Genomic DNA, 26042 nt, shown 5'->3' on the forward strand with positions numbered 1-26042 from the left:
TTGGAGGTCAGTTATCTCAGCTCGAGAACATCTCTGCAATAGTCCCTTAGGATAATGTTCTAGGTCCAAACATCTTCAGCAGCTTCAACAATAACCTTCCTTCCATCATAAGGTCGGGAGTGGGAATTATCCAGGCTTGGGCTGACAAGTTGCAAGTAACATTCATGCCACACAATTTCAGTCAATGACCATCACGAATAAGAAACAACATAACCACTTGTTTTTCAGCAGCATTATCCCCACTAAATTTCCCCACTATCAAAATCCTGGGGCGTATTATTGACCATAAACTCAACTGGACTCGTCACAGATAATAGCAGATCAGAGGCTAGGAATACTGCGCGATTAACTCACCTTCCGACTTCCCAAAGCCTGTCCAACATTTACAAGGCACAAGTCAGGAATGAGATGTAAGAATACTCACTTGCCTGACTGAGTGCAGCCCCAAAAACACTAAAGAAGCTTGACACCATTCAGGATAAAGCAGCCCATTTGATTTGCACCACATCCACAAGCATTCACTCCCTTCACCACGGTCGCTCAGGAACAGCAGTGCGTACGATCTACTAGACACAATGCAGAAATTCCACAAAGATCTTCAGAGAGCTCCTTCCAATTTCACGAACACTTCCATGTAGAATGACAAGGGCAGTAGACTTTTGGGAGCACCACCAACTTCAAATTCCCCTCCAAACCAGTCAACATCCTGATTTGGAAACATATCGCAGTTCCTTCCCTGTTGCTGGTTCAAAACACTACAATTCCCTCCTTAACCACTAGTGGGTCAACGCACAACACGTAGATTGCACCAGTTCGAGAAGGTAGCTCACCACCACCTTCTCAAGGGCAACTCGGGACGGGCAAGAAATGCTGGGCCCATCCAGTGATGCCCACATCCAAAAAATATTTTTTAAAATAAATATTTCCAAGTCGAGCATCTCAATGGGACAGATTATCTGATTTGAACACGAACAGGAAAACAGTATTTCTAATAGTGAATATTTTAGACTTTTTCTGTTATTGAAAAGGTGTTCCATATTCGATGACATATTGTTGCTGAGTGCTGTGATAAACTGCACCATTTTAGTTAAAATCAACAATACTGATGTAACAGGCTCAATCTTTCAAAATGACCAGATTACAAATGACAATCATACTAGAGACAATCGACTCCCGCCAGGTCAGACTCACAGATAGTATCTTACATTCAACAGATTAATGAACTACTGGCTACACTGAATCCTCCCGCCATCTATTTCACAGGGGTTACCACTGACCAGAACGTGAAGTCAAATCAACTTATAATTACAAGAGCAGATCAGAGACTTAAAATTCTGCACTGTGCTGGTTGAGCATTGTCTCTCTGTCTAGTGGAAATATGTTCTACACACTGACTGTATCAATCTTTGCAGTAATCGATCAGTTTCAATCAGATGCCCTCCCCCCCCCCGCCATTCTTCAAAGTTCCATCGAGTACACACACTGCCGCTCATATGACAAGCCGTCATCCCTCAGCAGCTCACAATATACCAAATGCCGTCTGACCAAAGCCCATTACATTCTCAACAGTATGTCTCCTCTCTTGTATTCTTGTTCTCTTGAAATGAACGCGAACATTGCATTTGCTTTCGTAACTGTCAACTGAAGCTGCACATTAACCATAAGGGAGGACGAGTGCTTCAAAATCTTTTTGTGCTTCAGATTGAATGGATCCTATTAGAACATAGTGTCTGCCTCTATTCCGCCTATCGAAGTGCAAAATCTCACACGATTCCATATTGTGTTCCATCAGCCACATGTTTTCCCACAGTCCAAAACTGTCCAAGTCTTTCTGCAGCCTCCCCACTTTCTCAATATCATCTTCCCAGCAAACCATCACTGCACCATCTTCAAACTTAGCAAAACTGCCCTCAGCTCCTTTGTCCAATTTGTCCATATATAATACATTTCCTGGCTCCCTCAGGACTGTCCACCATCTACAAGGCACAACACTCAAGGTGCTTGACTCCATTCATGTTGAAGCAATGGCTTGAGTGGAATTACACCTGCAAAGTCTTCACTCCCTGCTCACTGACTCTCAGTAGAAGCACACCGTGCCCCGTTTTGTGGTGAGTTTACTTCATTACTATGCACAATCCCTTTCTATTGATGGCATTCTGTCTGGACAAACTGTGTGTTGACGATGATAGCGGGAGGTGGGGGCAGTAATATCTATAATGAATAACTGGGTGACTGCCAGGCTGAAACCTGCCTCGACAGCCCCGGATGTATCTGTGCCCGCTGTCACCGCTGCAGACATGAACAGTCTTCCTGAGAGTCAAGGCAAGGGAAGCGACAGACCTGGACGATGTTCCCGGCTGTGTACTCAGAGCCTGTGATGACCAACTGGTCGAGGTATTCATTTACAACTTCAGCTTCTCCCTCTTACAAGCCGAAGTCCCAACCTGCTTCGAGAAGACCACCATCATCCTCGTAAGTGAGAAAGCACATGTAACGTGCCTTAATGACAACCGCCCAGTGGCTCTGACCTCAAGAAACATGGAGTGATTTGAAAGGGTGGTTATGGCCCACATCAGCTCCAGTCTCCCAGCCTAACCTGATCCCTTATAATTTGCCTACTGATGTAACAGGACCAGAACGGATGCCATACCCCGATCCCTGCACTCATCCCTGGGACATTTTGACAACAAGGACACTTATACCAGACTCCTGCTCACTGACTAGAGCTCCACCTTCAACATTATTATCCCCTCCAGACTGATATCAAAATTCCGTGACCTTAGTCGCGGCTCTGCCCTCTGCAACTTGATCCCCCGGTTTCAGACCCACAGACCACAATTAGTGAAGAGAGGCATCTGCACCTCGACCACAATCACACTCAACACTGGGTACCCCAAGGATGTGTCCTCAGCCCCCTACTGTACTCCCTGTCCACACACGGCTGTGTCCTCAGCCCCCTACTGTCCTCCCTGTCCACACACGGCTGTGTCCCTCAGCCCCCTACTCTACTCCCTGTCCACACACGGCTGTGTTGCCAAATTCCAAACAACGCCAGCTGCAAGTTCGCTGATGACAGGCCCATGTAAATACAGGTATCCCCTGCTTTTCAAAAGTTCGCTTTTCCCCGCTTCCCTTTCCAAATAACCTACATTAGGACCTGTTTCCACGAATCAAAAGAAATCCAAAGAGGATTTTCACTTTTACAAAGATTGCCGAAAATTTTCCCATACAAATGAATGCTTTTTCACTTTACACCATACCGGCTTATGAATGGAACACTGAACTTAAAGTCGCAGAGCAGTTACCATGTCAGACGAATAGAATGCTTTCAGTTGCCAGCATGCAGAATAACAGTAAGAGATACAGCTCATTATAAGCTGGAAGAGACAATGGGTCGAGTTTCCTCAACCTTTGCTGTAATAATTCTGTGATATGTATTGAAAGCCTATGGGGTGGGGGGGGGGGGGGGAGGGCGGGGAGACAAGCTTGTTCAATAAAGGGAAACCTGTATATGTCTAAGGTAATGCTTAAAGCGATTTTATCTCCCTGTCTCTCTGCCCTGAACGGTTGGTCATCTTCTTATATTCGTTAATGGGATATGGGTATCACTGGCTGGGCCAGCATTACTTCGCTTTTCCAGCTGCTCTTGAGAAGACCGTGAGCCACTGTAGTCCACGTGTTTTATTTGATTTGATTTGATTTATTTTAGTCAAATGTACAATGGAAAGCTTAGTTTTGTGAGTCGTGCAGGAACATGATAGTAGACAAAAAAACACAGCTCATGAGGTACTTCAACAGAGTGAGGCATTTCAGGTTACAGCTGCACAGGAGATGCGCAAAACAAGATCGCAATTAGCAAGACTAGTATTATTTGAAGTAAGAGATGTCAATTCGTCAGTCTAATTACGGTAGAGAAGAAAGTGTTTCTGAGTACGCTGGTCCATGTTTTCAAGCCTCTCTATCTTCTTCCTGTTGGAAGAGGTTGTCGGAAATCATTACCGGTTTGGGAGGGTTTTTTTATGTTATCAGCCTTTCGATGACAATAAGTAGTAGAAATGGATGGAAGGTTGCCTTCCGTGATAGTCTGTGCTTTGCACACAACCGTCTGTAGTTTCTTATGGTCCTGGGCAGAGCAGTTACCATGTCACACGAATAGAATGCTTTCAGTTGCCAGTATACAGAATAACAGGAAGAGATACAGCTCATTCTAAGCTGGAAGAGACAATGGCTTGAGTTTCCGCAACCTTTGCCGTAATAATTCTGTGATATGTATTGACAGCCTATGGAGGGGGGGAGACAAATATGTTCCATCAACAAAAATCGATTCGTATTATGTCACGAAGTTCAGTTGCAATGAAAAGTGTTTTAAAACAAAGTGGTTTTCTGAGATTTACAGGATATTCAGAAACATGTTTTTTTTTTCCCTTTGAATCTTATGGAAGAAACAGATTTCGGCCTTAATACACGTGTCACAGACACACCAACTGTAATAGGACAACAGTGTCCAAATATAACCAAGGTCAGCAAATGGACCTGTCAAGAAACATGAGATAAAATGATATGCAAACATGAGATACAAACTGAAAATGGTGGAGAAACGAAATAAAAACATGAAGAAGTATCTGCAAATAAAAAACAGAGTTAACATATTGATTATGATGTGAAATGTCTGAAAAGTCAAAGGTTAATTCTGTGCATCTCTGCTCAACTTCTGCCAGATTTGTTGTGTTTTGCTCCAGCTCTTTCGATGTCTTTTTCTTTCTGAACTGTGACATATTGTCTGATCTGAACGATAACAGCAAAGCCCCTGTCTCACTTGGATCTCGAGTAATTTGTTATGGACATTAAATGAAAAATTACAAAGTTCCTATGTTTGACAAGGTTCTAAATATTGATGATGTATTGGATTGTGAAAACGTGCCATGAAAATGTTGAAACAAAAACAGAAGTTGCTTCTTAAGCTCAGTAGTTCAGGCAGCATCTGTGAAGAGAAATCACAGTAAGCGTTTCAGGTTCAGTGACCCTTCCTCAGAACTGATGGTAGCTAGGAAAATGTTGGTTGATATGCAGAAGGGGCTGGACAGCTGTTAATGGAGATTGTTAGTGGCTAAACATAGAGGGTGTGTAATGGAAGGCGATGTGAGAACTAGGCCTCGTGTATTATTGGTCCGGGGCGAGGACATTGGGCAGTTCAGGGCCGAAAATAATTGAACTTGATTTTGAGTCTGAAGGGCTGTATGGTCCTCACACGGTAAATGAGGCGTTGTTCTTCCAGTTTGCAGAGACTTTTCCTGGAACACTGCAGCAAGCCTGACATAGAGATATTGGCCAGGGAACATGATACGGTATTAAACTGGCAGGCAACTGGAAGCTTCGGGTCATTTGTATAGGTACACTTTGGATGTTCAGTGAAGCGGTCACCCAGGCTACCGTTAGTTTCCCCAATGTAGAGAAGACCACATTGTTACAAGCGAATCGAGTAGACTAATTGTGGGAAATTTCGGAAAGGTGCTGCTTCATCGGTACGGTGTGGTTGGGCCCTTGGATAGTGACAAAGGAGTACAGAAGTGCAAACGTGTTACACTTTCGGCAGGAGCAAGTGAAATGGGCCTGTGGTTGGGGTGACGGTGGGGTAATGGGAGTGAATAAAGAGTGAACCAGGGTGTCCTGCTCCCTCCAGAAGGCGGACAATTTTGAGGAGGAAAATACGTATCTGGTGATGGCATCTTGCTGGAGGTGGGGGAAATTGTGGCTGATGATCCACTTCATGTGAATGCTGATGGGATGGTAGGCCAGGACAAGAGGAATTGTCACGCTGTCGCAGGAGGGTAGAGAGACCGTGAAAATAGAAATGCAAGAGGTGGGTCAGACCTGGTTGAGGGCCCTCTCGAGAACAGTGCTGGGAAATTCTCAGTTGAGGTAGAAGGTGGACATTTTGGAAATTGACATCATCAGAAGCAATGTGGTGGAGACAGAAAAATTGGTGGAATGGAATGGAGTATTAGCAAGAAACAGGTTGTAAGGGTGTATACTCCAGGTAGCTGTAGGAGTCAGTTGGTTAATACTGGATATTAGTGGCCTGTCGATCCCCAGAAATAGAAACAGAGATGCTGAGGAAAGGAAGTGATGAGTCTGAGAAAGACTCGGTGAAAGTGAAGGAGCGATGCAAATTGGAAGTGAAATCGATGTTTTTTTTTCAAATTCAGGAAAAGAGAGAGAAGCAGAATCGATGATATAATCTATGCATTGGAGAAAGAGTTGTGGATGGGTCTGGAATAGAAGTGGAACAGGGAATTGTCTATGTACCCCTTGAAGAAACAGGTATGACTGGAGCCCACGTGTGTATCCATGCACCCCCTCTGTGTGGCAGGAGTAGGCTGAAGCAATGGGTCTGCCCGGGCAGTTCTGTTTGTGGATTTTCAGGAGGAGATAGAAGTGAGTTCTGCTATCAGAGGACCATCAGCTTGGGGACCATTAGGTGAGGGCAAGTACGGTGTGAATGACCAGATGAAATGTGTTCAATTGTCATAGTTGATACAATGGCCTGATGTGCCATGGTAGGGTCATGGTCGGGTCCAGCAGGTGATATGAGGAGATAACTGAGAGCTGGCCCTCAGTCTCTGCAACATAGAGGTCAGTCCACCAGACTACAGCAGCATCACCCTAACCAGCACAGGCTGAATAACAAAGTCAGGTTTGGATCAAAGCACACGGCGTACAGCCTGTTCAGAGGGTGATTTGTTGGATTGGGTGGGGGGATGCAGAGAAATTAAGACAACCAATGTCACATCGAACATTCTCAATGAAGAGATTGAGTTCAAGCAAACAGCAGAGGGAGAGGTCCAGGTGGAGGAAGAGTATTGGAGCTCGGCGAAGAGTCTGTGGAACAGGGAACAGAATCTTTGCCCAAAGAAATGGGCACCGAGGAGAAGATGGTGGGAGAAAAGTTCAACGTCATCCGTACGCAAAATTAATTAAAGTCGGGGCACAGTGGGATAACGCTGAGACCATTGTAAAGTACAGAACATTCAACATCAGAGTGTGGAAGGGTAGTACGGAGGCTGAAGGTACGACAGGAGGTGCAGTTGGGGGAGGGGATGCAGTCCGAGTGCAGGGCAAGGGTGGGGAGGCAGGTTCCAAGGGGTCATAATCATCTTTGTGTTATTGCATTTTGAGTCCCTCATATATCTGATGAGCATGAGCCGGAGAAAGAAATAGAATTGGGGAGTAGTGCAGCCTTGAGCCAATGAGATGTGACGATTTTGCACAGATAAAATGTTGATATCACTGGCACTGCAATCACATGATCAGTCCTCAGGAAGTAACTGAATGGAAATGAACGTAATCTTATTGTAATGCCCTGATTTCATTGGCGTGACACTCAATCAGCAAAGTCTTACTTTTCTGAGATTTTAGACAAAACTGTGAAAACATAATAAATGTTGATGTTATTAACAGGACAAAGTCATCCATGGTTTTGGTAGGTATTAGCAAGGGCAGAGTTTATTTGTCATTCTCAAAAGCTCTGGGGAAGGTGTCATCGTTCAGTGAGGAAATTACCAGGACAGAATTTCTTCCGGTTCCCATTGACCCCTGTTTACTCAGGGTCCGTGATGCCACATGAATCAAATACTACTTTGATGCAAGGGAAGTTACTCTGATCTCACCTCAAAAGAGGTAAACCGTTAAAATCATAAAAAGCAAAAGTGCAAAACACGGCTTGTTTGAACAATGTTTATGGGAAAACTGATGCATGGACTTCTGATTTTGCGGAAAGGTTCATCCTATTTGTGATGAGGCTGTTTGGCTGTGCACTGTGACACAGAGACAGAAAGATACTCCACTCTGGACCATGGGGAACAAAACCATCCTGTTCACGGTGCATCAGACAGTGACAGACACACACGATTGTCTGTTCCGATTGAACATTGATCATCCCAATCTCAACAGTCACTGATGATCAATAGCACAACCGAACCCAGCGGCTCCCATCATCCCAGTTGGAAAGCAAAAAGGGAATGCGATGGTCAGATGAACTGAGAGTAACTGGGGAATTGGTGTAACTTACAGTGGGAGTGACAGAAGGAGGATGTAAAGGGAAATCATCAGTGGAAGAGCATGTAGCAGCAGAGGGGGTAGAGAAAGGGAAGTAGGAGTGTGAGGAAAGAGTAGGACGAAGGAGGAAGAATGACGGATGAAGTTTTAGTGACAAGGAAAATCTTGTTTTTGGAGAAGCGGGATTGGGTGCGAAGACATCACTGTTCAGGAAAATCGAGATCAGGTTTCCATTCAAAATTAAGAAAAGATTTCATGTTCTTTCTTTTCTCTCACTTGATTCTTGTTAAGACGATACAGGTACTCTATCTTTCTGTATCAAGTGCAGAGGATTATTTTTTCTTGTCTTGTGTGGTGTTTTAACATTTTTGATTTTTCTTTACAGTATGTATTTGCTTCCAATTCATGGTAGACATGAGAATATGATTTGATCACCTTCAGTTTATCCATAACATAGAATTTAATTGAGTATTTATCCTCATCACACTAGCTGATTTAAACAAACAATGAATTAGTCTATGTCCATCCTGCAATGAAAAATGTCTCCAGCTCTGGCTATTGCAGTGCCTCCAAAAGGTTAATGTTCCTGCGCAAGATGCCAAACCCTAGTTCATCCTATTTACAAGCTTTATGAATAAAATATGTGAAGTGTAAAAAGTGAATTCAACTCTGTGTCAAAAATCTTATTTCTGGCTTCCTCATAATTGTTGTTAACCAAATCACTCTGTAAATTGTCCAAAATAAGAAAAAAAACAGAGACTGGAATTCTCAAATCTTCCTCTGAATAACATCTGGGAAACAGGAAGGAAATCACGGTTTGTTTGTGATATTCATAAATGATGATGGTGAGCATGTGGAAAATGGGGAGGGGGAGGCCGTGGAATGCTGACCAATATTGGGGATGACACAAAGCTGAGCTGTGTGGCTCCCAATCAAGAGAATATAAATAGATTATTCAGATTGCCAGATCAATAGCCAATGAAATTTAACACTAATAAATGTGGGATGATGCACGTCAGAAGTAATAAGGCAGGTGAGTACTCAAACCATGAATGGGTAGGGCTAAATTTGCTCGTTTTTCCTTTGCAGCAGGGAAGGTTGAGGAGGGAACCTGCTACAGGTATACTGGAGTATAGGGGTATGGAGAAGATGAATAAACAGAAGCTGTTTCTTTTAGTGAAAGGGTCAAAACAAAGGAATGCAGTTTTAAAGTGAAAGCCAGGGATTTGAGTGAGGATTTGTGGAATGTGTTTCGCACTGAGAGGGTGGTATGAATCTGGAATGCATTGTCTATGAGGGTCGTTGAGGGAGGTTACCTCACATCTTTTACCATCCCTTTCGATGTGCACTTGCTGGCACAGACGTGATAGGCCTTTAATTCGTTTCATTATTCTATGCGTTGGCAGCCATGAATGCTCTGATATATTCTGAAGCAATAAGCAATGGCAGTTGCTGGTTTGTTCCTTTGACTGGACCCAGTAAGTGGCGAGATTACAAACCAGAATCATCTCATGGAGTTTCAGCCCTTTCTCCACCTACAGCATCCAAGCCATCTCTGGGAACATCCAGAGTAATTCACATGCTCAGTGCAAGCATTGTCTAACAACAGCACGAGCATTTTTCCATCTGTTTACCACCATTATTATAGCTACAGCAATGTCATGGACACAGATTTTCCTTCAATATAATGCAGACTTCTAGCTGTGAGGGTGCTATTTCTCTGAAGCATAATAAATCACTTCCCAGATATTCACTTTGACAAACAACAAGTTTTCCTGTGTTTTGCTGACAGTTATTTATCACAGAATTCCCCACTCCACTCCACCCCTTCAAAATTTACCATTTAATATTTTCTTGTGCAGTGTCTTCCTGATCTCTCACACCTCAATCCCTCACATCCCCCACACTCTCCATCCTCATTTGTGAATCGCTGATAAACCTGAGCCTCATCTCTATCATTTATCCCAACTTCCATCTCAAAATGTGAACTGATATGATTCCTTCCCTCAGCATGGTCATTAGACTGGCCATGCCTGATGTGCTATTCATCTCGACCTTCTGCTCAGTTTTGGACCCGCTGCTTTGGTTACCAAACTCCTGGTTTATTAGTTTAAATCCATTCGACATGCACTAGCAAAACTCCCCAAAAGGATGCTGTTGCTCCTCCAGTTAAGACGCAATCTGTCTTTTTTGTACAGGTCCCACCTGTCCTGGAAGAAATCCCAATAATACAAAAATCTGAAACCAGCAACCCTGAACTAGACTTTTAACAACATGTTAAGCTATACCGCCGTCCTAATCCTTACCTCTTTTCCATATGGCATGGGGAGTAATTCAGAGATTACAGAGGATTGTTCTCTCTCTCTCTCTCTCTCTCTCTCTCTCTCACACACACACACACACACACACACACAATCAGACCGACACTACAATACTTTGCAGAAGAATGCCAAAAACCTTATAAATAGTCAGAATGTTAACTGGAATGAAGGACTTAGTTAAAGAAAGGACGAGAGAAATTATATGTCTTCTGGATGTCAGTTTGCTCGCTGAGTTAGAGAGTTCATTTTCCGATGGTTCATCACTATCCTAGTGAACATTATCAGTGAGCCTCTGGTGAAATGCTAGTTTTATGTCCCACTTTCTATTTAAGTGTTTAGGTTTCCTTGAGTCAGTGATGTCATTTCCATTATTGGTGATTTCATGCCTGGTCCGTTTCCTCAGAGAGTGTCAGATGGAATCAAAATCGATGTGTTTGTTGATAGAATTCCGGTTGGATTGCCATGATTCTAGGAATTCTCGCGCATGTCCATTTTGGCTTGTCCTAGATGGATGTGCAGACCCAGTCTAAATGATATACCTCTTCATCCGTATGTAAGGATCTAGTGAGAGTGGGTCGTGTCTTTTTTTCTGGTTAGTTGTTGTTTATGCATCCAGGTGGCTAGTTTTCTGCCTGTTGTTCCGATGTGGTGTTTGTTACAGTAGTTGCAAGGCCTTTTCTTCCGGGAGCAGAACAGACAAAGATGTGAACTTATTGTGGTGCTCAAAAGTATGAAGAAAGTTGCAGAGTAAAACAGGAAAACTCTGTTTCCGTTAGTTGGCATTACAGCATCAAGAAGTTCTAATTTCAAAATGGTCAGCAAAAGAGCTGGGACTGAGATACATAATTACTTCTTTATTGAGAGAGTTGTTAGGATTTGGATTAGACTGCCTGGGAGAGTTGTAGATGAAGATTCAATAAAGAATTGGATATATATTTGGAAATTATGAATTTAATGGGCTACAGAGATAGGGCTGGCAAATGGAAGGTGCTGGGGAAACATTACTGGAGCTGGTGCACACACAGTGGCCAATGGCCTCCTCCTGTACTTTATAGGCTTGTACTCTATCATGAGTCTGATGCAAATAAAAGTCAGTATCGGATTATTTCCCGTTTTAAGTGCTCGCAAATATCTGATTATTTGGTGCAGGATAAATAGTTAAAATGCAAATATTGCAAGGTTAGTCTCACTATGTAGTCTATTTATTACTCAGAACATGAATATTTTAAATATTATGTTCTGATAACGAAAACAAATACATCATTGCTTTGGCACAAATCTCATTGAAAAGCTCTGACTTTTCCCTCACATCATATGTCTTTTTTTTTCACTGTCCACATTTCATATTAAGTATCATTCTTTCTAAAAGTCGGCAGTTTTCAAATTATTCTTCGCTAAAATTTGATAACATAAATCATTCACAGTGCATGTTGAATTATTGCCCTTTCTAAATTGCTGGCTATTAGCTGAAGCTCGTACAATTCACTGAGAAATTTAACTGATTGTTTATATATAAATGTATATGAATGCTAATTCGATTTGATTGTCCAGTCGTTTACTCACTCTGAACATGTCATCATTCAGAAGCCGACCATTTTCAAAATGTTGGAGTGGCAATGCATTGTTTAGAATCCTGACATTGAATATATAATTCTGATCACAACAGTTAGGTACCATGTTCTTTATTCGATATAAAATAAAATGTGCTTTCTTTATTTTTGTGTTATAAAAACTGGATAGGAGTTTATACTTTACTCTCATAAATATAGAATCGACCTAATTGTTTTCAGAGATTATAGTTCAGTTGAATAATCATACTTCATATCTCATTTTTGCCCAAGTCACGAAACATAGCTAACAGCTGATTATTGTTCGGGTCAGTAAACACAACAGCTTGCAATAAGCTACGCTAAAAATGGCTTCCAAAAGATTTGGAATCATTTACAGTGTTACTGGAATTGACAGTTGCCTGTAATGCTGAGTGACACACTGACCCGCTCCTAAATCTGTGCAAAGAGTTTCTAACTTAGGTCAGGGCAGTCAGTCAAACATTTCTTCACAACAAATAATTTGGAATCCACCCTGGGAAAGGTGAGAGCTCGCTCACAGACTATTACCGGTCTCAGTGTAGCTACAAATAATGTCCAAATTAGATATCAATGGCTGACCAGCAACCAGGTTTTAAAAAATCATCTTCTGTCAGAGCCTGGCCAAGTGGGCAGATGTGTCGACATGCAGTGTCAGAATCACACCGCACAACTTACTGATGGTTCCTACACCTGGCCTACCTCCCAGACTCTATACATCGGCACCCTGGACCGGATGCTGGGAAAAGACGTTAAAAAGTTGACAGTCTGATGCACTATCTTGAGTCTCACAAAGAAAACTCTGAAACCATACCCAATAAATGTCACATTCATTATCACCAGTATCAAAATGAAATTTTACATCTCTGTGGATGGCCAGAGATTAATACATGGTTCACCCAACAGAATATATCTGAAGAAAACAGCAGCAAACAGCAGGCCAAGAAGCACGTTAATAACTGAACTTGGCGGATTCTGTTTGGTGTGTGGTTACATACACATATTGTACTGGCACTCAGGTGACTGTAACAATGCACAACGTAAATGTAAGTTTTGACCTAACACCTCGTCAAAGCTTCCTGATCTCACACACATCACTCCCTCACACACTCAACAATTGATGAGAATCTACAAGCTTGGTGAAACAGGAAGAAAAGTACAGGCCCTTCAGCCCTTGGCGTCCTGCCGACATTTTATCCTGTTCTAAGATCAGACTAACCTACATACCTTTCATTATACGATCATTCATGTGCCTATACACACACCCACACTGTCTGTGTAAAGAACCTACCTCGGACATCTCCCATAAATGTTCCTCCAATTACCTTAAAATCATGCCCCCTCATCATAGCCATTTCCGTCCTGGGTGAAAGTTTCTGGCTATCCACTCTATCTATGCCTCTAATCATCTTTTCCACCTCTATTAAGTCATGTTCCATACTTTTTTGTTCCAATGAGAAAAAAACCTAGTTCCCTGAATTTTCAAGTCCAAGCAGCATCCTGATAAATTTCCTCAGTACACTCACCAATGCTTCCACATCTTTCCTATAATGAGGCGACCAGTACGGAACACAACATTCTAACTGTGATCTCACCAGGGTTCCATAGAGCTGCAGCATAACCTCACTGCTTAGACTCAACCCCCATGCTAATGAAAACATCATCCGGCTTCTTAAGAACCTTATCAACCTGGGTGGCAACTTTGTGGGAGTTATGACATGGATCATCAGATCCCACTGTTACTCCACAATGTATGAATCCTACATTTAACCGTGTATTATGCATTCAAATTTGACCTTCCAAACTGAATCGCTTCAGAAATTTCCAGGTTGAACTCCAACTGTCCCTTATCAGCCCAGTTCAGCATCCTGTCAATGTCCTGTGCAAACTACAATAGCCCTCCACACTACCCACAATTCCACCATGCTTTGTTAAATTGAAAAACTTACTAATCCACCTACCCTCTTCCTCATCGAAGTCATTTATAAATATCACAAACAGCAGAGGCCCCAGAACCGATCCCAATGGAACACCAATGGTCACCGAAAATGAGACAAAATACTTGCCCTCTGTCTTCTATGGGCCAGTCCATTCTGCATCCAGACAGGCCAGTTTCCCGTCCTTACTTTCTGAATGAACCTACCATGGGGAAATTTACCAAACGCCTGGTTAAAAACCATGTACTCCACATCCACTACTCTCGCTTCTTCAATGTGTTTGATCCCGTCCTCAAAGAATTCAGTAAGGTTTGTGAGGTATGACCTGCCCCTCACAAAGCCATGCTGACTATTTCTAACCAAACTATGATTTGCAAGTAATCATAAATTCTGTCTCTCAGAATCCTCTCCAAAACTTTGCCCAATGCTGATGTAAACTGACTGGTCTGTAATTCTCTGGATTAACTTTATTCCATTTCCTCAACAAGTGAGTTACATTTGCCTCCTTCCAATCATCTGGCACGACTCCAATGGAGAGTGAGGACGCAAAGATCATCTCCAAAGGTACAGTAATCTCTTCGCTCTCTTCCTGTAGTAAGCCAGGGTGGATCCCGTCTCGTCTAGGAGATTTATCTATCCCTATGTTTGTATTGCAATCAGTCTGTACTTCACCTCACCATGTCTACTCACTGTCCAACTATCTGATTGACTGCTTTCCATTTCAGGGCTCTATACAGTTCTGCTTCCCTGAACACGTATGGTTCCCTATAACCTGTTAATCATGGAATGGAAAACATGGGAAGGCACCAATGCCTTCTTGATGAAAGGTTGATGCCCAAAGCTTTGACTCTCCTGCTCCTCAAATGTCGCCTGACTGGCTGTGCTTTTCCAGCGCCATACTTTTCGACTCTGATCACCAGCATCTGCAGCCCTCACTTTCTCCATTACAAAGAGCTGTCCTATCTGCACACTGAGCAGGCAATTAATCAGCAGAAACCCGTTGTATTTAGAGCTGACTGTTCAGTTCTGGAAATTTGCATTTGATGAATACATTTACTGAAAATGAAATTACTATTCAACAAATATTCATTCAGTCACAGAGTTACAGTTTTGGTTCATGAATTAGGCAGCTTGATAACGAGCAGTGAATGACTGAAGAACTCCGAGGTACAGAGTATTCCAGGTAATATATTCCAGGGTGGATGTGCTTTCCCTTAAGGTTGGGCATATTATCGGACATACAGATGTGATAAGGGAACGAGCTGACACGTGGAATTGTGACATTTTTGCCATTACAGAGATGTGTTTGAAGGAGATCAGGGTTGACAACTCAATATTGTGCGGTACAAGAACTTTAGGCAGCACAGGAGAGGGGTAAAGGAGGAGGTGGTGATGCATTATTTGTTATGGAGTCAGTTGCTGCAGTAAGAAGGGAATTAAATCGGAAAGAGAAGCTTAAAGCAGGTACAAATTGAGCAGGTCAATGGAGGCAACTACCATATGTGTAGGGCTAAACTTAAAACGGCAGTAGAAGCGTAAATATGAGGCGTGATAAAACATTAGCGGTAGTATGAGCGGGTTGAGAGAGATAGGGAGTAGTATATGATTTGGGAGGCTCTTAGAGATATAGGGAGGGGTGTAGGGTTTGAAGTGGATTAGAGAGATCGGGAGGCGTGCAGGGTTTGAGAGAGTTATGGAGTAGTATAGGGTTTGGACGAGGTTAGAGAGATAGAGAAGGGTTACGGATTGGAGGGGGTTAGACGGATAGGGAAATGTGTAGGTTTGGAGGGGGTTAGAGAGACAGGGAGGTGTGCAGGGTTTCAGAGAGATAGGGAGCAGCATACTGCTTGGAGCAGGTTAGAGAGATAGGGAAGGGTGTAGGGATTGGAGGGGATTAGACAGATAGGGAAAGAGTTTGGTGAGGTTGAGATAAGTAGGGAGAGGTATAGAGTTTGGAGGGGTCAGAAAGATAGTGAGGGGACCAGGGTTTAGAATGGGTTAAGGTGAAAGAGTGTGGTGTAGGGTCTAGAGTAGGTTAAATAGATAGGGAAAGGAGTAGCGTTTGGAGAAGTTTAGAGGGTTAGGGAGGGGTGCAATATTTAGAGAGGGTTAAGGAGATAGGGAGGGGTGTCGGGTTTGGTGGGAGTTAGAGAGATATAAAAGGGGTGCAGTGCATGGAGGCTGTTATAGAGATAGTGAAGGCGGTAGCGGCTGGAGGAAGTTCCATAGATGGGATGGGTGGAAGGTTTGGAGGAGGGTAAAGAGATAGAGAGAAGTGTCGGGTTTGGGTGAAGGAGAGAGAGATAGCGAAGGGGGTAGTTTTGGAGGAGGTTTGAAGCTCATTGTGTCAGATCAAACACTGACACAGAAACCACCTGCTGACTCCCCTCCCTCAGCCTCACGGAGTCAGATCAAACACTGACACGGAAACATGCTGCTGACACCCCTCCTCAGCTGGTGGATCAGTGTCCCTCTACATTGAACAATACTTGGTGGAAGCACTGAGAGAGTGACAGAGCTGAAGAGTGTATACTGGGTGGGCCATTTCAAAACCAAAACCAAGAGGGGCTCAGCAGCAGCATTACTGATCGAGGTGGTCAGGTCCAAAAGGACATAACTGCTTCACTGTGTCTGCACCGGGTCGGGGGGAACGACTGACAGGTAGAAACATCCTTGACCTCATCCTCACCAACCTACCGGCTGCAGCCACATTGGTCGATGACTGTTTTGGGAACGGTGAACTACCGCACACAGTATTTCGGGAGACAAAGTTCCACTTTTACATGGTGAAGACCCCCTGTGCATTTGTGATACCATTACTGTGCTAAACAGGGCTGATTTCCAATAGATTTTGGAACTTTGCACTGGCCTGTGTGAGGTGGTTCGGGTCATTACCAGCAGCAGCAGGGTTGTACTCCAGCATAAGTTTCACTATCACTGCCTGGTGTATGCTCCACTTTACCCTGACCATCAAGCCAGTGATACAGCCTTGTAAAATGGAGAATACAGGAGGGCCTGACTATAGTAGCACCAAATACACCTCAGAATGAGATGAAGTTACTAAATTGGGCCACTTACTCACCACATGGTATAAATAGAAAATGATACACAGATCTATCCAATGAATCAGGGCTCATCTCTGCAATCCCCTCCTACACAGTCTGGGTGAGTGGTGGTGGACAATCACACAACTCACCGGAGGAGAAGGATCCACACATACCACCTTCCTCAAAGATTGAAGAGCCCAGCACAATAATAGGAAAGCTAAGGCTGAAACTTTCACAACAATGTTCAGACAGAAATATCGATGATTAGTCTCCTCCAGATGGCAGTCTTCAGCTAAACGATTGACAACAAGAAAACACACAGCTGAATTCGAGAGGTGAGGTGACAGTGACTTCACTTTTAACATGATGATAATTACATTTGACTAAATGTCGTATCCAGGATTAACGGCAAACCTGGAGCAAATGGGAATCGTCTGCATTGGCAGAAGTTATACCTGGTACAAAGGAAGGTGGCTGGGATTGGTGGAGAGCAACCATCTTAGCTCTGCTGCAGTTCCCCAAGGGAGGGGTTTCTGGGTAAGCCTGTAGATCAGAAATGGAAAGGTAGGGCACCATACCCCGACAAGATGATTGGGCTGCTCTCTCGTTAGACAGAGACGACTGGCGGTAGATTAACTGGACAGTCATCATGCCTCAAGTGAGGGAGAGCTTGAGTAGGACAGCCTTTATCATACACCTCAGTCAGTGTAGGAATTGAACCCACACTGTTAGTATTAATCTGCATTACAAACCAGCTGTCCAACTAACCAGGTCATCACTCAGCTCCATGTGGTAGGTATTGTAATATTATTCCATTCAGATATGTTCCGAAACACCTTTGGAGCAGGTGGAACTAGTAGCCAGCTTCCTCGCACAGAGAGAGGGACAGCATCAGTGAGCTGTAAAAGCGCTCTCTGTCCTAGGCCCAATAATTTTCAACTGCTTCATAAACGACCATCCCTACTCAAGTGAAGTCACAACTGGGATTGTTTACCAATGATTGGGCAATATTCACCACGATTAGTGATTTACTCTGATACTGAAGCAATCCTTATCCAAATGCAACAAGGACCTGGAAATATGAAGGTGTGCGTTTAACAGTGACAAGAACCATTCCCATTGCACACATGCCAGACAACAACTACCTCTAATAATTGAAAATGGAATCAAATCCTCAAACGTTCAATGTCACCACCATCACTGAACTCCCAAAGACCAATATCCCGCGGATTACCGTTAACCAGAACTGGACTGGTTACTAATTCCTGTAAAGGCCTTATGCTGAAACGTCGACTCTCCTGTACCTCAGATGCTGCCTGACCTGTTGTGCGTTTTCAGCATTACACTTTGATACATGTAAAATAATTGGCGACAAGAATATCTCAAGGGCTAGGAATCCTGCAGAAATAACATAACTCATGATTTCCAAATGCCTTTACACCATCTATAAGACACACATTGAATGTGTGTGCGATGAAATTCCCGCCCCCTCCCCATTTTCCCTGTGAATGCAGCTTCATCCATCAACCACTGACACTCAGGAGCATCAATACCTGCCATCTACACGGTGCTCTGCAGAAATTTAACAAGGCTCCTTACAACGTACCTCTGACACCATGACCGTCAAGAAGGACAAGGGAAACAGACACATGGGATTATCATCATATTCGTTTTCCGTTCCAAGCCAACCACCATCCTGATTGGGAAGTATATTGCCATTCCTTTAGTGTCACTATTTCAAGTTCCCCCCCAATGTTATTAGAACAGAGAACAGTACAGCACAGAACAAGTCCTTCAACCCACAATGCTGTGCCAACCATTGATCCTCATGAATGCACCCTCAAATTTCTGCGACCGTACGCATGTCCACCAGTCTCTTAAATGTCCCCAATGACTTTGCTTCCACAACTGCTGCTGGCAACACATTCCATGCTCTCACAACTCTCTGTGTAAAGAACCCGCCTGTGACATCCCCTCTATACTTTCCTCCAACCAGTTTAAAACTATGATCCCTCGTATTAGCCATTTCTGCCCTTTGAAATAGTCTCTGGCTATCGACTCTCATGATCTTGTATACCTCAATTAGGTCCCTCTCCTCCTGCTTTTCTCCAATGAAAGGAGTCCGAGCTCAGTCAACCTCTCTTCATAAGATAAGCCCACCAGTTCAGGTAGCATCCTGGTCAACTTCCTCTGAACCCTCTCCAAAGCATCCACGTCTTTCCTATAATAGGGCGACCAGAACTGGACGCAATATTCCAAGTGCGGTCTATCCAAAGTTTTATAGAGCTGCAACAAGATCTCACAACTCTTAAAATCAATCCCCCGTTAATGAAAGCCAAAGCACCATGTGCTTTCTTAACAACCTGTCCACTTGGGGGGCCATTTTAAGGGATCTATGTACCTGCACATTGCCAGGAATCCTATTCTTAATCCTGTACTCAGCTTTCAAATTCGAACTTCCAAAATGCATTGCATCGCATTTATACAGGTTGAAGTCCATCTGCCACCTCTCAGCCCATCTCGGCATCCTGTCCATGTCCCGCTGCAGCCTACAACAGCCCTCTATACTGTTAATGACACCTGCAACCTTTGTGTCATCTGCAATCTTGCTGACCCATTCTTCAATCCCCTCACCCAAGTCTTTAATAAAAGTTACAAACAGTAGAGGCCCAAGGACAGAGCCCTTTGGAACACCCACTCACTTCAAGGCAGAATATTTTCCTTCTACTACCACTCTCATTATCTTGTATATTTCAATTCGGTCCCCTCTCCTCCTGCATTTCTCCAATGAAAGGAGTCTTCTGTTGACCAGCTAATTCTATATACAGACAGGTAAGTTCCCCATATCCCATTCCTCCTGACCTTCTGAATGAGCCTACCATGGGGAACCTTATCAAATGCCTTGCTGAAGTCCATATACATCACATCCACAGCTCGACACTCATCAACGTTTCTAGTCAGATCCTCAAAGTATTGTAAGTCTAATTACAGCACATCGACTGCAGTTGTTCAATGTGGCAACACACCCTCACCTTCTCAAGGGCAACAAGGGATGGACAATAAATACTGGCCCAATCATATTCCATGAATAAATGAAATGAAAATATTGTCCACACCTGCCCAATGTTGGACACTGTGCTTTGGGTTTTGTGAGCTCAGGCTGTTAGTGTCTAGGCAGTAACCTGTTTGTTCTAAACAACTGAAGGGATGTGCTGTTTTAAACACTCTGTCTGTCTCTCAGAGGCATGGCCTACATACCGAGCATCACACAGACACTGCAATTCACATCCCATATTACTGAGCTCTGAGATAGACAGAAGCAATTCAAAATGCACCCAGATCTGACTGCAACATGTTTAAACACGCAGTGATAATTGTTGCCATGAAAATGATTATGAGTGAATATCAGCAGGGAGAAAGGGAGGACTGCAGGTGCTGGGGATCAGAATCAAAAAGTGTGGTTCTGAAAAAAAATTACTGAAGAAGGGCTGATGCCCGAAACGTTGATTCTCCTGTTCCTTGGATGCTGCCTGACCTGCTGCGCTTTTCCAGCAACACATTTTCAGTTCTGAAAAAAAACACAGCCATTCAAGTAGCCGCTGAGGAGCAGGAGAGTCGACTCTGAGTTCACAATATTAATAAAAGGGAAAATAAATGTATATTTTCAAATTCCTTGTACTTAATCATAATTTGGTCTTGGGTGCGGGAATGAGACTCATCATATCAATGCTCCTTACTGTGAGTTGGGCACTGTTTTCATCATATTGTTGTTATAAAAGTGAACTGAATACATGATTGGACTTATTGGACAATCTAAAAGTTGGTATTATGAAAGTATGTCAGACCTTCAGTCAAGAGACTATGCTGTTAATGGTTAGAACAATGCTGCAAATATTTACACAGAGATTTCCAGCTCAAGTCACAAGAACGTTGTCTGCGATGATGCCGTCCATCAATGGAGCTGTACAATTCTGTTTGGATACTGACATTGTGGGGCTAACATACACTGGATATGGGTTATGAGGGATTCAATGTAAGATGCCATGTGCTGCAGGAAAACCATCACCTTTATAACACCTTCATTCAGGATCAGGTCCAAGGTGCAGAATTACAGAGTTTAGGTGCCATAACAGAAGCGATATACTTTCAAGACATGGTTGTTTACAGGTCATTGTTACAAATGTTGAACTGCGCCATGTGCTCGTCCATTGACCAGTCTGCCCCACACACCTCAACCCGTTGTTCAGGTATGTCTCTAACCAGTCTATTGCGTGAGCAACTGCCCAAGCTCCAGTTTGGAAGCACTCTGGACAGACTTTGGAGATGGTCAGTGTTTTGGAGGTCATGGTGAGGGCCAGTAACACTGTGTCTGAATTCACGCTTTTCCTCAACGTCATTTCCAACAGCTTTGCTGCCTGCGAGATGGTGTGTTCACTGATCTGAACATGAATCGGCTGTTTACTACAGTCACTGAATTGTGTAATAGTCAAGTATGCGCTCTGGTATTTCAATTATTGTTAACTTCAATTGTTTTCAATTGAAAAATATTGATGTTTGGGTTATTTTAAAATATGTGAGAAATACAGTGATATTAACACTTCATTATACAAAATGTAAAAGTGACCTGTCGTATATTTCCGACGAACTAATCAGAAAACAGTCAGATATTGCTTGTAAAGCAGGATTCTGTGAACAGGACTATGTCACTAAAAACTTCACCATCCTCTCTGGTAGGTTCTGTCCCACTGACAGGACATAAACAGGCTGAGTGGGCTGTTCCTGGCATATAGTCAATACAGTGCTCAGCATTGATGCTGGATCCTGTAGCTGCTAGACTGCTCTGCGGCAGGTTATGGGGGCATCAGTAAAAGGGAAACATATCATTGACCACATCATCACCGATTTGCCTGTTGCAGATACACTTCTCCATTTCATATACCGGTAAGAATGGTCACTGCACAGTGCTTATGGGGAGCAAGGGCTACCTTTACATTTTGCAGACCCACCTCACCATGATATGGGTTTCTCCTGGGACAGGCGTTAAACAGATTGAGCAACAAATGATGATGCATGTATGAGGTGCAATGGGCCATCAGCAGCAGCAGAATCATACTCTGTACAACTCAGTCTGCAACCTCACACCCGACACACGTGCCACTGTACAGTAACCATCACCGCCAGATATACCTCCCACTGTACAGTAACCATTACGGCCCGACATACCTCCCATTGTACAGGAACCATCACGGCCCGACATATCTCCCATTGTACAGGAACCATCACAGCACAACATACCTCCCCCTGTACAGTAACTATCAAGAGCTCAGTGCTTAGCACTACTGCCTCACAGCACCAAAGTCCTAAGTTCAATTCCGACCTTGGTGACTGTCTGTGTGGAGTTTGTATATTCCCCTGTGTCTGCATGGGTTTCTTCCGGTTGCTCCAGCTTCCTCTCACAGTCCAAAGATGTGCAGTTCAGGTGAATTGGCCATGTTAAGTTGCCCATTGTGTAAGGTGCATTAGTCAGGGTAAAATTAGGGCAGGGAATGTGTTTGGGTGGGTTACTCTTCGGAGGGTTGGTGTGGACTGGTTGGGCTGAAGGTCCTGTTTCCACACTGTAGGGAATCTAATCTAACCTCCAAGGTTCAAGTCAGGAATATGATGGAATAATCACTTGTCTGAATGAGTGCAGCTCCAACAGTACGCTAATATTGACTTACTAGGAACAGGCAATGCAGTTGTTTGGGGAATATCCTGTCTCACAAACTTGATTGATTATTTTGAGAAAGTGACAAAATTGATTGATGAGGGCGTGGGGCTGGATGTTCGCCGATTGGACCTTAGCAAGGCCTTGGATATGGTTGCTTATGGCAGGCTCATGCAGAAGGTGAAGTGAAATGGGATCAGCATTCAGTTAGTAAGATGGATAGAGAACTGCTTGGTCATTGAAGACAGAGTAGTGGTGGAACAGTGTTTTTTGTGACTGGAGATCTGTAAATAGATTGGCGGAGTTGCAGATTGTGAGGATGATTGCCAGAGCATACAGCAGGATATAGGTCAGCTGCAGACTTAGAAAGAGAAAACACAGATGTCACTTTATTTGGACAGTTGTGACGTGATGCATTTTGGAAGGTCTAATGCAGGAGGGAATTATAAAGTGGATGGAAAAACTACTGGCCGCATCAACATCTGAAGGGATCTAGGTGTACAGCTCCTCAGTTCCCTGAAAGTGACAACACGGGTGGATAGGGTGATCAAGAAGACTGACGGCAAACTTGCAGCCGTGCATTGGAGCATACAGTATGAAAATTAGCAGGTCATATTGCAGCTGTAGAGAAACTTAGTTCGAGGTACATTTAGAATATTGTGTACAGTACTGGTTACACACCAGCAGAATGATGTGGAAGTGTTGGAGATGGTATGGAAAGGTTTTACCAGGATGTTATTTGGTTTGGAGGGCATTATCCAGAAGGAGAAATCGAACAAACATGGTTTGTGTGCAGCTGGGTATCATTGGTTATGCGGCTACCTGATAGATATTTACAAAATTATCAGAGGCATAGATAGAAGGACAGTTAGAGGCTTTTTCCCAGAGTAGAAATATCAATTACTCAGGACCATAGGTTTTTGGTAAAAGGGAGAACGTTCGGGAGATATGATCGGCAAGGTTTATTTTTGCTGTTCCAGACAGAATGTGCAAGTGCCTGGAAGGCACTGATAGAGGAGACAGAGCTAATATAGCACGGTTAAAGAGGGACCTTGGCACAAATATGAGTAAGTAGGGAACAGAATGATATAGAGGGTGTCGGAGCAAAAACTTTCTTTTTAACTTTAGAATGGCATCATGTGTCAGTCCGGATGAAGGGCCTGTTCCTGTGTTGGACTGATCGCTAAAACAAGATTTGAGCAAGGGAGTGGCACGATGTTGACTGAATGATTATTGATGATCAACACCACATTCAGTGGGTCACTCCTCAACAACTTGCAGCTTCATAACCTCCCTCCCACAGTAGGGAAACTCAATATGGAAAATTGGACGTGAAAGTCCAAGCTGGTAACTGGTGACTCCATCTTGCCCCTCGCTCCTGCAGCCTTCTATCTTGGACAACAACGTCTCGGGGGACACTGCACAGACAGAAGTTGCATGTAATCCACACCCACCAATGCTGGCACATGTCACATGCCAGCGTCACCATGCCATCCCAGCACATCTCCGACCCACTGACAGTATACATTTGTACTTCAATGCTGCAGCTCAGGGTGCACTCACAACTCTCATTGCAATTCTGCTGCAAGGACACAGTGCTTAGAGGCACACACCCAGCTCATGGACTGCCCCTCTGGGATGATCACTCCATGTTTGTACCCACTCAATGCTGCCGCAAGGACACTGTGCTCAGGGACACACCCAACTCATGGCCTGTCCCTCTTGGGTGCTCATTCCGTGTTTGTACACATTCACTTTGAACTGACTTGAATGCTCACAGAATGATTGCCTTGCCTTACCCTGCCTTCAGCAGTGTTTCCCCTCAGCCAGAGCTACAAGGCTCACCCGCCTGCTGTATTCTCTTGGTGTTTAGCACAGACACAAAACGAGGAAACCTGATATCATTGTCCACAGTCAGTCACGGTGCCCAGCACAGTGAGTCAGCGGGAGTCTCAGATCCCAGTGAGCAAGCTTGGGCATGGTCAGCCACGGTGCGCAGCACAGTGAGTCAGGGGGAGTCTCAGATCCCAGTCAGGGAGCTTGGACATGGTCAGTCACGGTGCCCAGCACAGTGAGTCAGGGGGAGTCTCAGATCCCAGTCCTGGAGCTTGGACATGGTCAGTCACGGTGCCCAGCAGTGAGTCAGCGGGAGTCTCAGATCCCAGTCCGGGAGCTTGGACACGGTCAGTCACGGTGCCCAGCACAGTGAGTCAGGGGGAGTCTCAGATCCCAGTCCTGGAGCTTGGACATGGTCAGTCACGGTGCCCAGCAGTGAGTCAGCGGGAGTCTCAGATCCCAGTCCTGGAGCTTGGACACCCTCAGTCACGGTGCCCAGCACAGTGAGTCAGGGGGAGTCTCAGATCCCAGTCCGGGAGCTTGAACACGGTCAGTCACGGTGCCCAGCACAGTGAGTCAGGGGGAGTCTCAGATCCCAGTCAGCGAGCTTGGACACGGTCAGTCACGGTGCCCAGCACAGTGAGTCAGGGGGAGTCTCAGATCCCAGTCAGCGAGCTTGGACACGGTCAGTCCGCCTCTCATGGGTTTTAGGGTCAGGATCCTCCCCTGTGATAGAGTGAGGAGCTGAATATTGGGGAGCCACCTATCCCTCTTGACTCTTTCTGCTCTTGTGTGGGTTGGTTCCTTCCGAAATGTGAGAATTACCAAACAGTACTAATGGAGGTGGAATTATTTGTAACAGCTGGTACAGCTGGGGGAAAGGTAGCGAGGTGTCCCGAGTGAGTGAGTAGGCTCTTTCTCTTGGGCGCCTTAACTAATGCTAATCAAAACCAATACTTCCACCTTCATCCTTTCCCTTCCCTTCTATAATTTCAGAATCCCTGATACTCAGCAATATTTAACACACAGTCCTGCCATTCCTTGAACCAGCTCTCGGTGATCAGTCCATCAGATTTCCACACACCAATCTGCATCTCGAACTCTCCAAACTCCGAGTATTCATGTCTATGCAGAGTACCTCAGATTAAAACTTTCTTTCTTACTCCATCTTCCACTGATAAACTTGTTGTTGTAAATTAGTACCAACTGTATCTCCCATTATTTTGAGAATCCTGGTAGTCTCCTCTACTATTCCTTTTTGGATCCTATGCACCCGCCAAGTTATTTTCAATCCCTCCCAAACACCGCACAAGGAACTCAGTCCCAGCTCTGTCATGTTAGCCCATCCAGCATGTACAGTTGGTGCCTTCCCCAGAACCAGTCCCAATGTCCCAGAAAACCGAAGCCCTTCCGGCTGCACCATCATTCCAGTCACACTCTCATCTACCTAAAACTCCGAGTTCTGTTCTCACTTGGACACGGCAGTGGTAGTAACCAAGAGATTGCTACATTTGAGGTCCCGCTTGCTAACCATCCACCTCGCTCCCGAAATT

The sequence above is a fragment of the Chiloscyllium punctatum genome, chromosome 24 (assembly GCF_047496795.1).
Source record: "Chiloscyllium punctatum isolate Juve2018m chromosome 24, sChiPun1.3, whole genome shotgun sequence".
NCBI classification, from domain to species: Eukaryota; Metazoa; Chordata; class Chondrichthyes; order Orectolobiformes; family Hemiscylliidae; genus Chiloscyllium; species Chiloscyllium punctatum.